The following is an 11,317-nucleotide window of genomic DNA, read 5'->3' on the forward strand; positions in this document are numbered from 1 at the left end:
TCTCTGTCCTGTTTATCTATTCTGATTATTAAACTTACGGAAAAACGCTACGAACTTATGCACCAACCCAGTATATAATTTAATGAATCGATATTTGATTCCCTCGGCGTAGAAAGGCAGTTCAGGATATGCAGTGTGTATAACAATTGGAAATTTGTGGTAAGGTCTTATGGGACCAAACTGCTGAGGTCATAGGTCCCTAAGCTTAAGCATTACTTAATATAATTTAAATTAACTTACATTAAGGTCAACACACACACCCATGCCTGAGGGAGGATTCGAGCCGGCCGAAGTGGCCGTGCGGTTCTAGGCGCTGCAGTCTGGAACCGTGAGACCGCTACGATCGCAGGTTCGAATCCTGCCTCGGGCATGGATGTGTGTGATGTCCTTAGGTTAGTTAGGTTTAAGTAGTTCTAAGTTCTAATGCCCTCAGAAGTTGAGTCCCATAGTGCTCAGAGTCATTTGAATCATTTTGAGGATTCGGACCTCCGACGTGGGTGGGGGGTGGGGGGGGGGGGGGGGGAGCCGCCCGCCGCCCGACGCCCGCCGCCCGGACCGTGACAAGACGCCTCACCAAGAGTGAAAACATACGGCAACATATGTAAAAACGCTCCAATAAACAGGGGTCTACAAATCAGTCGTTTGCGAGATAATTGCGAATGTGTGGTTACGAGGGGACAATGACTTTAGTATACAATACCCTCCTAGTTAGCACAATTAACGTATCTGAAAACGTTAACTTCTCGATTATGTCCCCATTAGTAGTTACACGGTACAATGTACTGTACACTCACACCTGTTTAAAGAGTGTTCCACAGTTAGTCATGATTATAATGCTGCACTCGTCTCTGCAAAGAGTTATAAATTTTTTTCAAATATTCCCAATCTTGTCTCTAATCCAGTGCTTCAACAATATCAGCGAGAGTACAGCACACTCCACTTTTGAGGTGGCCCCAGACAAGAAAAACCAGAGGACTGAGGGCTGCTGCCAATCGTTGACAAAATCGACGCATCAGACGTCTTCTTACCACAGCAACAAATCACAGCGGTGGCCCATCATGCACCTACCACATTTCCTAACCATGGGCTATGGGTGAAATCTGAGCCTTATTGGATGATTACTTAATTGAGAAGTTAACATTTCAAATGCGTTTGAAGTAAGAATGACAATATTTCATACTACAGTCAGTGGGGCCTCTTAATCAGATAGTCACAATTATCTCGCAAACGGCAAATTTGCATATTCATGTTTAATGGAAAGTTTATGCTTCAATTATCATACACTTTCACCCTTTTCAGTTTTCGGTTTTAACTGCAATACTCACTGTATGTGTATTTAATAGTGGATGTCCGACAACCGTTTGCATTTCGGTTGTATTTCAGAGTGTGCTCTGAAGATGGAACTTTCGCTCTGAAATACATACAAACACAATACAAACAAAAATACACAATGTTGATGGACATTACTGCACAGAATATAAAAACTGCATCAACTTTAAAAAAAGAGATTACACCTAAAAAAAGAAAATAAAAAGAACTTCGATGATGGCAAATCTACTGAAATACGTTTGGGTAAAATTAGATAACAGTCTGTATCATTCCGAAACTTCATGTCTCACATTTCATGTCGACAAGAACGATCAATACAACGACTAAGGGCGTACAACGATTACGACAGTTAATCTGGTTCTAGGTATTATTTATCGCAGGAGGGATGATGCAACATCAGGATGTAATGCCCTACTGACGACAAGGCCATTACAGATGAGGCGCAAGATCCAAATGGGGAAGTGTGGGGAAGGAAACCGTTCCTGCCCTTTACAAAGGTACCATTCTGGTATTTGCTTAAAGGCGTTTAGGGTAACCACGGGAAACCAAAATCAGGATGGTCAGCGGCGGCTTAAAGCAGCAGCCCTCCCGATGGGACTTGTGCTTTAACCACTGCACCACCTCGTTCACCAATTATTTTCGCACATCTAGATCGTGACTGTTTATCAGTATTATTTTATATTGTTTACCAGCTTCGATCGTTGTCTGTCTATATAAATCTATGAACCATGTGTTCAAGCATGGTTGTATCATGCAGACAAATGATGTGTGCTACTCTCACTGTGTTGACATGTAACGATGTATACTTAAATGTTAAGGAGCGCGTTAATCTACTAGTAGCAACCAGAACGTTATCCTGAAACAAGAATCTTCGAGCATCGCAACTAAGGTTGGGTGTATGACGCAGAAGAGCACAGTGGCTGTTTCTGTCCAGGAGCTACACAAACCACCCGTCAAACAGGCTGAGGAATCCTTTCAGACTGTTAACTTTCCGACGTCAGCTCACTATTGGCACACAAAGAAAGACAACGTGCGTGAAAGACGTTAGTATACACAAGAAACGGAACTAAGATTTCCACAACATTATGCTAAACTGCCGGCCGCGGTAGTCTCGCGGTTCTAGGCGCGCAGTCCGGAACCGCGCGACTGCTACGGTCGCAGGTTCGAATCCTGCCTCGGGCATGGATGTGTGTGATGTCCTTAGGTTGGTTAGGTTTAAGTAGTTCTAAGTTCTAGGGGACTGATGACCACAGCTGTTAAGTCCTATAGTGCTCAGAGCCATTTGAACCATTTTATGCTAAACTAATGAATAACAAATATTCCAATCGGAGGAATCTACATACTGCCAGAAAACGACAGACAGGAGAGCTCAGTCTATTGTGCGCATTTTTTCCACCAAACGGGAAACAACGAAAACAGCTGCGAGGCTGTAGACGAGTGTCTCCGCAGCTGCACAGCACACCATCATCTCAAGTTTCGCGGGACATCTCGCAGGACAGGAATGAAGAGTGAGGTTTAACCACACTGTCAACTACGACATCACTCAGAGATCGGACTCGAAGGTTAGAGGGAAGGAAAAAGACTGGAGACTTTTCAGAAGAATCGTCCAGATATTCTACTAAAGTGATTTAAGGAAACTACCGAGAACGTGATTCTGCATGGTTGGACAGAGATTTAATCGCCTTCCTTCCCAAACAGGCTTTCCCTGAAAGCCCGGCGTTGTCACTCTCTTTGTGATAGCGCCACACAATTCTTGTGAGTAATTTTAGGAGTGATGAACATCAGAGAAGAACAGGGCTAAAGTTTTCAGTTACTCTTCCGTGTACCAGCTCAATGTGAACTTAAAGTACAATACTAAGAAGTAAACAACCACTAGTACTCGCTACGCTAGTTATGAGAGACTGTTCCTAGGCACAACTACAAACGTATAAGAGTAACAGATGTACGTAACTGTTGCCCCTAGCAGCGACACTGAATGTCAGCGGTATTTCATTTTGTGTTACATTGCATGGGGGCTTAATTATTTAAATATGAAATGCAAATACTTTTAATTTTTAGTAGTTGTCTGTCCGGTTACGAAGTCTCGTAAACGGTTGGCCCTGACTAGTTTTAGTACGCAATCTGACTGCATAGAATAACAATAAAGAATGAAAGAAAATTCCCGTTAACACAATTAAGTCCCCAGCAACTATAAAACGTACGAAACCAAAGCACAAGTGTAACTGTTCTGTGTGTGGAAGTGTGATTCAACGTACACATCTGGCACGGTTCTTCGTCAATAAGACAAGAAATTTTAAATACCATTTATACTGAAGTAATTAAAAAAATTAGAAATACTATAATTGCGCAAGAGAACCAGAATTACACTCTAATACAAGAACACAAGCCAGATGCTCTGTTGACTGAACCTGTAATGACGCATTATTTAAGACATTGAAATAATAACAAGAAAAGGGAATTTTTTTACCTTCATATATATTGACGAAAAGCACTCTGATCATTACAATATCTCCATTCGAACAACATCTGCTGTCTAGCCCATCAAACAACTGCATAAAACATGGAACAAGCACTCCCTACTACAACATCTCAACACCGACTCACAACTACCACATCTCGATAAGCACTCTCCACCACGACTTCTCGACAAGAACTGCCCGTGGAGGCGGCTGAATAATACTCTTTGGCGCAATATCTGGCGCTGTGGCTCAGTGTAGCCACCTTTCAACATCAGTACTCAAACCTGATGGTGCTGACATTTATTATCCAATAGATGACGCAGTGAATGAACATTCAGCGAAAAAAGAGTTTGAATCTCCACTAAGACGAATAGAGGGTGGGACAGCTAAGCCACCCAAAATGCATACCGAACAAAAAAATTATATCGAGGTGCGGTGGTTTGGCTTAGCCGTCTCATCTTGTAGAATCCACGAGACGTAATGCACTAAAAGACTAGTCCGCTAAATAAATGTGAAACGGAATAAATACACTTACAGCATGTAACTCACATCTTTCCGCTGATAATTCATACATACTGCAAATGAAGGTGATGGTTCTGGAGGTATGGCTGCACATCTGTTGTTGTCCAGTACTGAATTGGTGTGCGATTTTCTTCCATTACATTAAACACGACAGTCTCCTACCATCAACATTTTGCTCACAGGAACTGAATGACTGCGGAGGCTCTCCTCGAAATGTGTCACTCACTGTACAGTCTCCACATGGTGCAATGTCAAAACTCGCCGCCTACATAAGGATGTCATCCTTGAAGATGATTTGTCTCACGGGCACATACAACTGCTGAGAGCAGCGGACTGGAGGCGTGTAGTGTGGTCCGATTTTGTCCCTTTCCAGACGATGCAAGGTGTGCGTGCGATGTTCTCTCAACAAGGTGTTCAGTTCGCACTGGATGGAGGGTGTAATTCGGGCCGCAAGGTGTTCTGTGTTTCTTTTTGGGGGGGAGGGGGGGACGAGGGGATAAGAGAGCCGACAGGTGGGATTGTACCATGACTTCGGCCCACTTTTTCAGGTTACAGTGGACAAGAACGAGGACGTTCATTTGAATAACCTCAGTGACCATTGTTGCACTTTCGTCTATATAGCCTGTCTCAGGAGAAATGGTCAATATTAGGGATACCACAGGAACGACCGTTCGGAGCAAAAAAGTCTAATAAACCTGAGCTCTAAAACCCATGCGTTAAAAGCTATGAGCACTCCATCATCGATACTGTGGAACAAATGTCTTCTACTGCAAACTCCTTGATTTCCATATTTTGAGAGGAGATAGTATGGACCGAAACAAGAAAAATTTTTCTAGTAAACCTGAGCTCTAAAACGCATACCCTAAGAGCTACGAGCACTTGCTCAGTCGAAGAGGTGTGTTCCACAGCAGCGAAGACGAACAACTGCTAACAGCCCGTGAGGTATGTACTTTTGAGCCCATGTTTACTGGTCTCTTTTGTTTCGAACGGTGGTTTCTGTCATATCCCTGACTACTGACCAGTTCTCCTGGAATACCCTTTATCTTCATGATGAGTATGCTGTGGTTACCTTTGTCTTTAGGATAGAAACAGTCTTGTTCACAGGACTGCACACGTACATACTTGTATGATGAAGAGACAGGTATTTTACCACAGCTCGACAGACAAGCCAATTCACTCAATATCAATCCCATAGGAAATACCTGGGACCACTTGGAACAACGGGTGACACGTAGGAAACAAAATCCCAGTAATTTTGTCGCTCCGCGCGATCTACATCTACATCTTTATACACTCTCCGCAATCCACCATACGGTGCGTGGCGGAGGGTACCTCGTACAACAACTAGCATCTTCTCTCCCTGTTCCACTTCCAAACAGAACGAGGGAAAAATGACTGCCTATCTGCCTCTGTACGAGCCCTAATATCTCTTATCTTATCTTTGTGGTCTTTCTGCGAAATGTAAGTTGGCGGCAGTAAAATTGTACTCCAGTCAGCCTCAAATACTGGTTCTCTCAACTTCCTCAATAGCGATTCTTGAAAAGAACGCCTCCTTTCCTCTAGAGACTCCCACCCGAGTTCCTGAAGCATTTCCGTAACACTTGCGTGATGATCAAACCTACCAGTAACAAATCTAGCAGCCCGCCTCTGAATTGCTTCTATGTCCTCCGTCAATCCGACCTTATAGGGATCCCAAACGCTCGAGCAGTACTCAAGAATAAGTCGCACCAGCGTTCTATAAGCGGTGTCCTTTACAGTTGAACGACATCTTCCCAAAATTCTACCAATGAACCGAAGACGACAACCCGCCATCCCCACAACTGCCATTACAGGCTTGTCCCACTTCATATCGCTCTGCAATGTTACGCCCAAATATTTAATCGACGTGACTGTGTCAAGCGCTACACTACTAATGGAGTATTCAAACATTACAGGATTCTTTTTCCTATTCATCTGCATTAATTTACATTTTTCTATATTTAGAGTTAGCTGCCATTCTTTACACCAATCACAAATCCTGTCCTAGTCATCTTGTATCCTCATACAGTCACTCAACGACGACACCTTCCCGTACAGCATCATCAGCAAACAGCCGCACATTGCTATCCACCCTATGCAAAAGATCATTTATGTAGATAGAAAACAACAGCGGACGTACCACACTTCCCTGGGGCACTCCAGATGATACCCTCACCTCCGATGAATACTCAACATCGAGGACAACGTACTGGGTTCTATTACTTAAGAAGTCTTCGAGCCACTCACATACTTGGGAACCAATCCCATATGCTCGTACCTTAGTTGGGAGTCTGCAGTGGGGCACCGAGTCAAATGCCTTCCGGAAGTCAAGGAATATGGCATCCGTCTGATACCCTTCATCCATGGTTCGCAAGATATCATGTGAAAAAAATGCGAGTTGCGTTTCGCAGGAGCGATGCTTTCTAAAGCCGTGCTGATGCATGGACAGCAACTTCTCTGTCTCAAGGAAATTCATTATATACGAACTGAGAATATGTTCGAGAATCCTGCAACAAACCGATGTTAAGGATATTGGTCTGTAATTTTGAGGATCCGTCCTTCTACCCTTCTTATATACAGGCGTCACCTGCGCTGTTTTCCAGATCTTATCATTAACGAGCGGCTTCAGCTGGACATGACATATCTGCGGAGACTTGTGAACCCTTTTACCTCGCCGAACTGTGGCCACCACGAAAGCTTCAGGCGGTGTAACACGCTATTAACGTGATGTCTCCTTGGAGCAACAATTTTTTTGTCCTGTGTGCTTAGGTTATGGACTGTATACTTGCAGGTAAGATCTGTTCTCTTCATTGGGTCATTATTCAATCGTTCGCTGCCCCACGGAGCGCGCGGAAACACTGGGCAGAACAAAGGCAGGATCACCTACAGCTACAGGGCGGGCGAGCAAACGAGCGCAGCCGAATTGAGGGTTTTTTCCCCCCGCAGGACGCCTGGGCGACGCGGACGGCCCCGGCGTCCCTGTGATGTTGGGCAGAGGCTGGCGCCGTCGCATCCATCACTGACGTCAGCAGGCGCGCCGAGGGGAGCTGCCGCCGGACCAATCGCGCACCGCTCCACGCCCTCCCCGTGCCATAATATTGTCGCCCTGCCTGGTATTTATTTGCTTTCGGCCGTCCCCTTCACCGGCTGAAGCTTCCTCGAGCGGACGGCTTCGGCTGGGAGCGCTTCGTCGCCACAAAGAGGCCGAGCCAGGCCGACACCCCAGGCAGCAAGAGCTGACACTGCTCCTAACTCTGCGATCATCACCAGGTTACAACGAAATTACGAGCTAAGCACCTAACTTCGAAGATAGTTGCATTGGTGCGCAAATGCATGTTAATTGGCAAGAAATCGTCAGAATGGTTCTCTTTCTTCTCTTGATATTATGTCAACCTACAGAGTTGCGTTTTACATATCTTTTGTCAAGTCGTACGTACTTGTTACTGAGTAAGGATATTCCATGACACTCGACGTATGGATTCGGGAGTCCTTAATACAAGGGTCACTCCAAAAGAAATGCACACTATTTTTGTAAAAATATAGTTTTCATTCTGCATGTGTGAAAGTTTTACAATGTGTAGATACATCCTTCCCGCTTGTTTTCAAACTTATTTCAACCTGTTCCGGCCGGCCAGAGTGGCCGAGCGGTTCTAGGCGCTACAGTCTGGAACCGCGCGATTGCTACGGTCGCAGGTTCAAATCCTGCCTCGGGCATCGGTGTGTGTGATGTCCTTAGGTTAGTTAGGTTTAAGTAGTTCTAAGTTCTAGGGGGACAGATGCCCTCAGAAGTTAAGTCCCATAGTGCTCACAGCCATCTGAACCATCAACCTGTTCCCATGAATGGCGCCGTCACAGCATGTTTTCAAGATGGCTGCTACCCTTGAAGTTCGTTAGAAGCAACGTGCTGTCATAGAATTCCTGTGCTGTGAAAACGAGACAGTGGGAAACATCCATAAGAGGTTGAAAAAGGTGTATGGAGATGATGCTGTCGATCGCAGTACAGTTAGTCGGTGGGCAAGCAGATTACGTGATGAAAATGGGCACGGCAACTTTGAGGATTGTACTCGCAGCGGCAGGCCCCGTACTGCGCACACTCCAGACAATGCGCAGAGAGTTAACGAATCGGTGACTGCTGACAGACGCATCACAGTGAACGAATTGTCACGCTACGTTGCAGAATACTGAAAGTGTTGGCGTTAAAAAAGGTTTGTGCTAGGTGGGTTCCCAGGATGTTGACAGTGGCTCACAAAGAAACAAGAAAAACGGTACGCAGCGAACTTTTGGAACAGTACGAGAATGGTGGAGATGAATTTCTTGGAGGAATTGTGACAGTTGATGAAACATGGCTCCATCATTTTTCACCAGAGACGAAGAGGCAATCAATGGAGTGGCATCATGCAAATTCACCCAAGAAAAAGAATTCAAAACCACACCTTCTGTTGGAAATGTTATGGCTACGGTGTTTTTCGATTCCGAAGGACTCTTGTTTGTGGACATCATGTCAAGTGGAACCACCATAAATTCTGATGCATACGTGACGACACTGAAGAAACTTCAAGCTCGACTGAGTCGTGTTCGACCACATCGGCAAAAGCGGGAATGTTTTGCTGTTGCACGACAATGCACGGCAATATGTCAGTCAAAAAACCATGGAAGCGATCACAAAACTCGGATGGACAACACTGAAACACCCGCCTTACAGTCCTGACCTGACTCCATGTGACTATCATCTCTTTGGGAAACTGAAAGACTCTCTTCGTGGAACAAGGTTTGAAGATGATGACTCCCTTGTGCACACTGCCAAACAGTGGCTCCAACAGGTTGGTCGAGAATTTTACCGTGCGGGTATACAGGCGCTGGTTCCAAGATGGCGTAAGGCAGTTGAGAGGGATGGAAATTATGTGGAGAAATGAAAATATTGGTCCTAAAGGATGGATCTACGCACTGTAAAACTTTCAAACATGTAGAACAGAAGATGGATTTTAAAAAAATAGAGTGGATTTCTTTTGGAGTGACCCTCGTATTATGTCCGAAAGAACAGACACCACATGTTCATACAATTTGGTAGCCCTAGCTGGGCAATGAATCCACCTCCTTCAGTGCGGATGCACAAACACATCCGACGTCCTGCGGGAATCTCGGAAGAGCGAATATGGAGGAAATGGACAGAGGCTGCTGATAGGTGACGCTCTATGGGAGTGTGTGTAGGCCCTGAGGCGAGCCGAGATAGTCCGTGCAGTTGCGGTAACACTGCGTCCCGGATGGCGCAGTGGTTACTGCACCTGCCCAGTAAGCAGGAGGTCACGGGTTCGAATCCCGGTCCGGTACACATTTCCACTCGTCGCCGTCGATTTCGCGTAACGTCCCAGTGCAGCTGACAGCAGTGATCCCTCTCCTTTCCTTTCCTTTCTTCCCTTCTCCACCTTCAATTTACACATAATGTACACACATCGAAAAATGTTTTGCATCACCTCGGTTCCGAGAGCTCCGGAACCTATACAGAAAATTGGAATAGAGATCAACATAAACATCATTTCCGCCCTTTTTATTGCTCATGAAAACCACACTTTCATGTTGTACCGCCATACAGCGAGACCTTCAGAGGTGGTGGTCCAGACTGCTGTACACGCCGATACCTCTAATACCCAGTAGCACGTCCTCTTGCATTGGTGCATTCCTGTATTCGTCGTGGCATACTATCAACAGATTCATCAACACACTGTTGGTCCAGATTGTCCCATTCCTCAACGACGATTCGGCATAGATCCCTCGAGTGGTTGGTGGGTTAAGTCGCCCATAAATAGCCCTTTTCAATCTGTCGCAGACATGTTCGATAAGGTTCATGTCTGGAAAACATGTAGGCCGCTATAGTGAGCGATGTCATTATCCTGAAGGAAGTCATTCACAAGATGGGCACGATGGCGGCGCGAATTGTCGTCCATGAAGACGAATGCCTCGCCAATATGCTGCCAATATGGTTGCACTATCGGTCGGAGGATGGCATTCACGTATCGTACTGCCGTTACGGCGCCTTCCATGACCACCAGCGGCGTACGTTGGCCCCACATAATGCCACCCCAAAATAGCAAGGAACCTCCAACTTGCTGCACTCGCTGGACAGTGTGTCTAAGGCGTTCACCTGACCGAGTTGCTTCCAAACACGTCTCCGACGATTGTCTGGTTGAAGGCATATGCGACACTCATCGTTAAAGAGAACGTGATGCCAATCCTGAACGGTCCATGCGGCATTTTGCTGGGCTCATCTGTACCGCGCTGCATGGTGTCGTGGTTGCAAAGGTGGACCTCGCCATGGACGTCGGGAGTGAAGTTGTGCATCATGCAGCCTATTGCGCACAGTTTGAGTCGTAACACGACGTCCTGTGGCTGCACGAAAAGCATTATTCAACATGGTGGCGTTGCTGTCAGGGTACCTCCGAGCCATAATCCGCAGGTAGCGGTCATCCACTGCAGTAGTAGCCCTTGGGCGGCCTGAGCGAGGCATGTCATCGACAGTTCCTGACACTCTGTATCTCCTCCATGTCCGAACAACATCGCTTTGGTTTACTCCGAGACGCCTGGACACTTCCCTTGTTGAGAGCCTCTCCTGGCAAAAATTAATATTGCGGACGCGACCAAACCGCGGTATTGACAGTCTAGGCATGGTTGAACTTCAGACAACATGAGCCGTGTACCTCCTTCCTGGTGGGATGACTGGAACTCATCGGCTGCTGGACCCCCTCCGTCTAATAGGCGCTGTTCATGCATGGTTTTTTACATCCTTGGGCGAGTTTAGTGACATCTCTGAACAGTCAAAGGGACAGTGTTTGTGATACAATATCCACAGCCAACATCTATCTTCAGGAGATCTGGGAACCGGGATGATACAAAACTTTTTTATGTGTGTATAACAGCTGCGGATTATGCGTAGTGTCTATTCTTTCGGACATGTCAGAAAGAACAGACACCACACATTCATATAAATCCTTAAT

This window comes from Schistocerca piceifrons, chromosome 4, assembly GCF_021461385.2.
Source record: "Schistocerca piceifrons isolate TAMUIC-IGC-003096 chromosome 4, iqSchPice1.1, whole genome shotgun sequence".
Lineage (NCBI taxonomy): Eukaryota > Metazoa > Arthropoda > Insecta > Orthoptera > Acrididae > Schistocerca > Schistocerca piceifrons.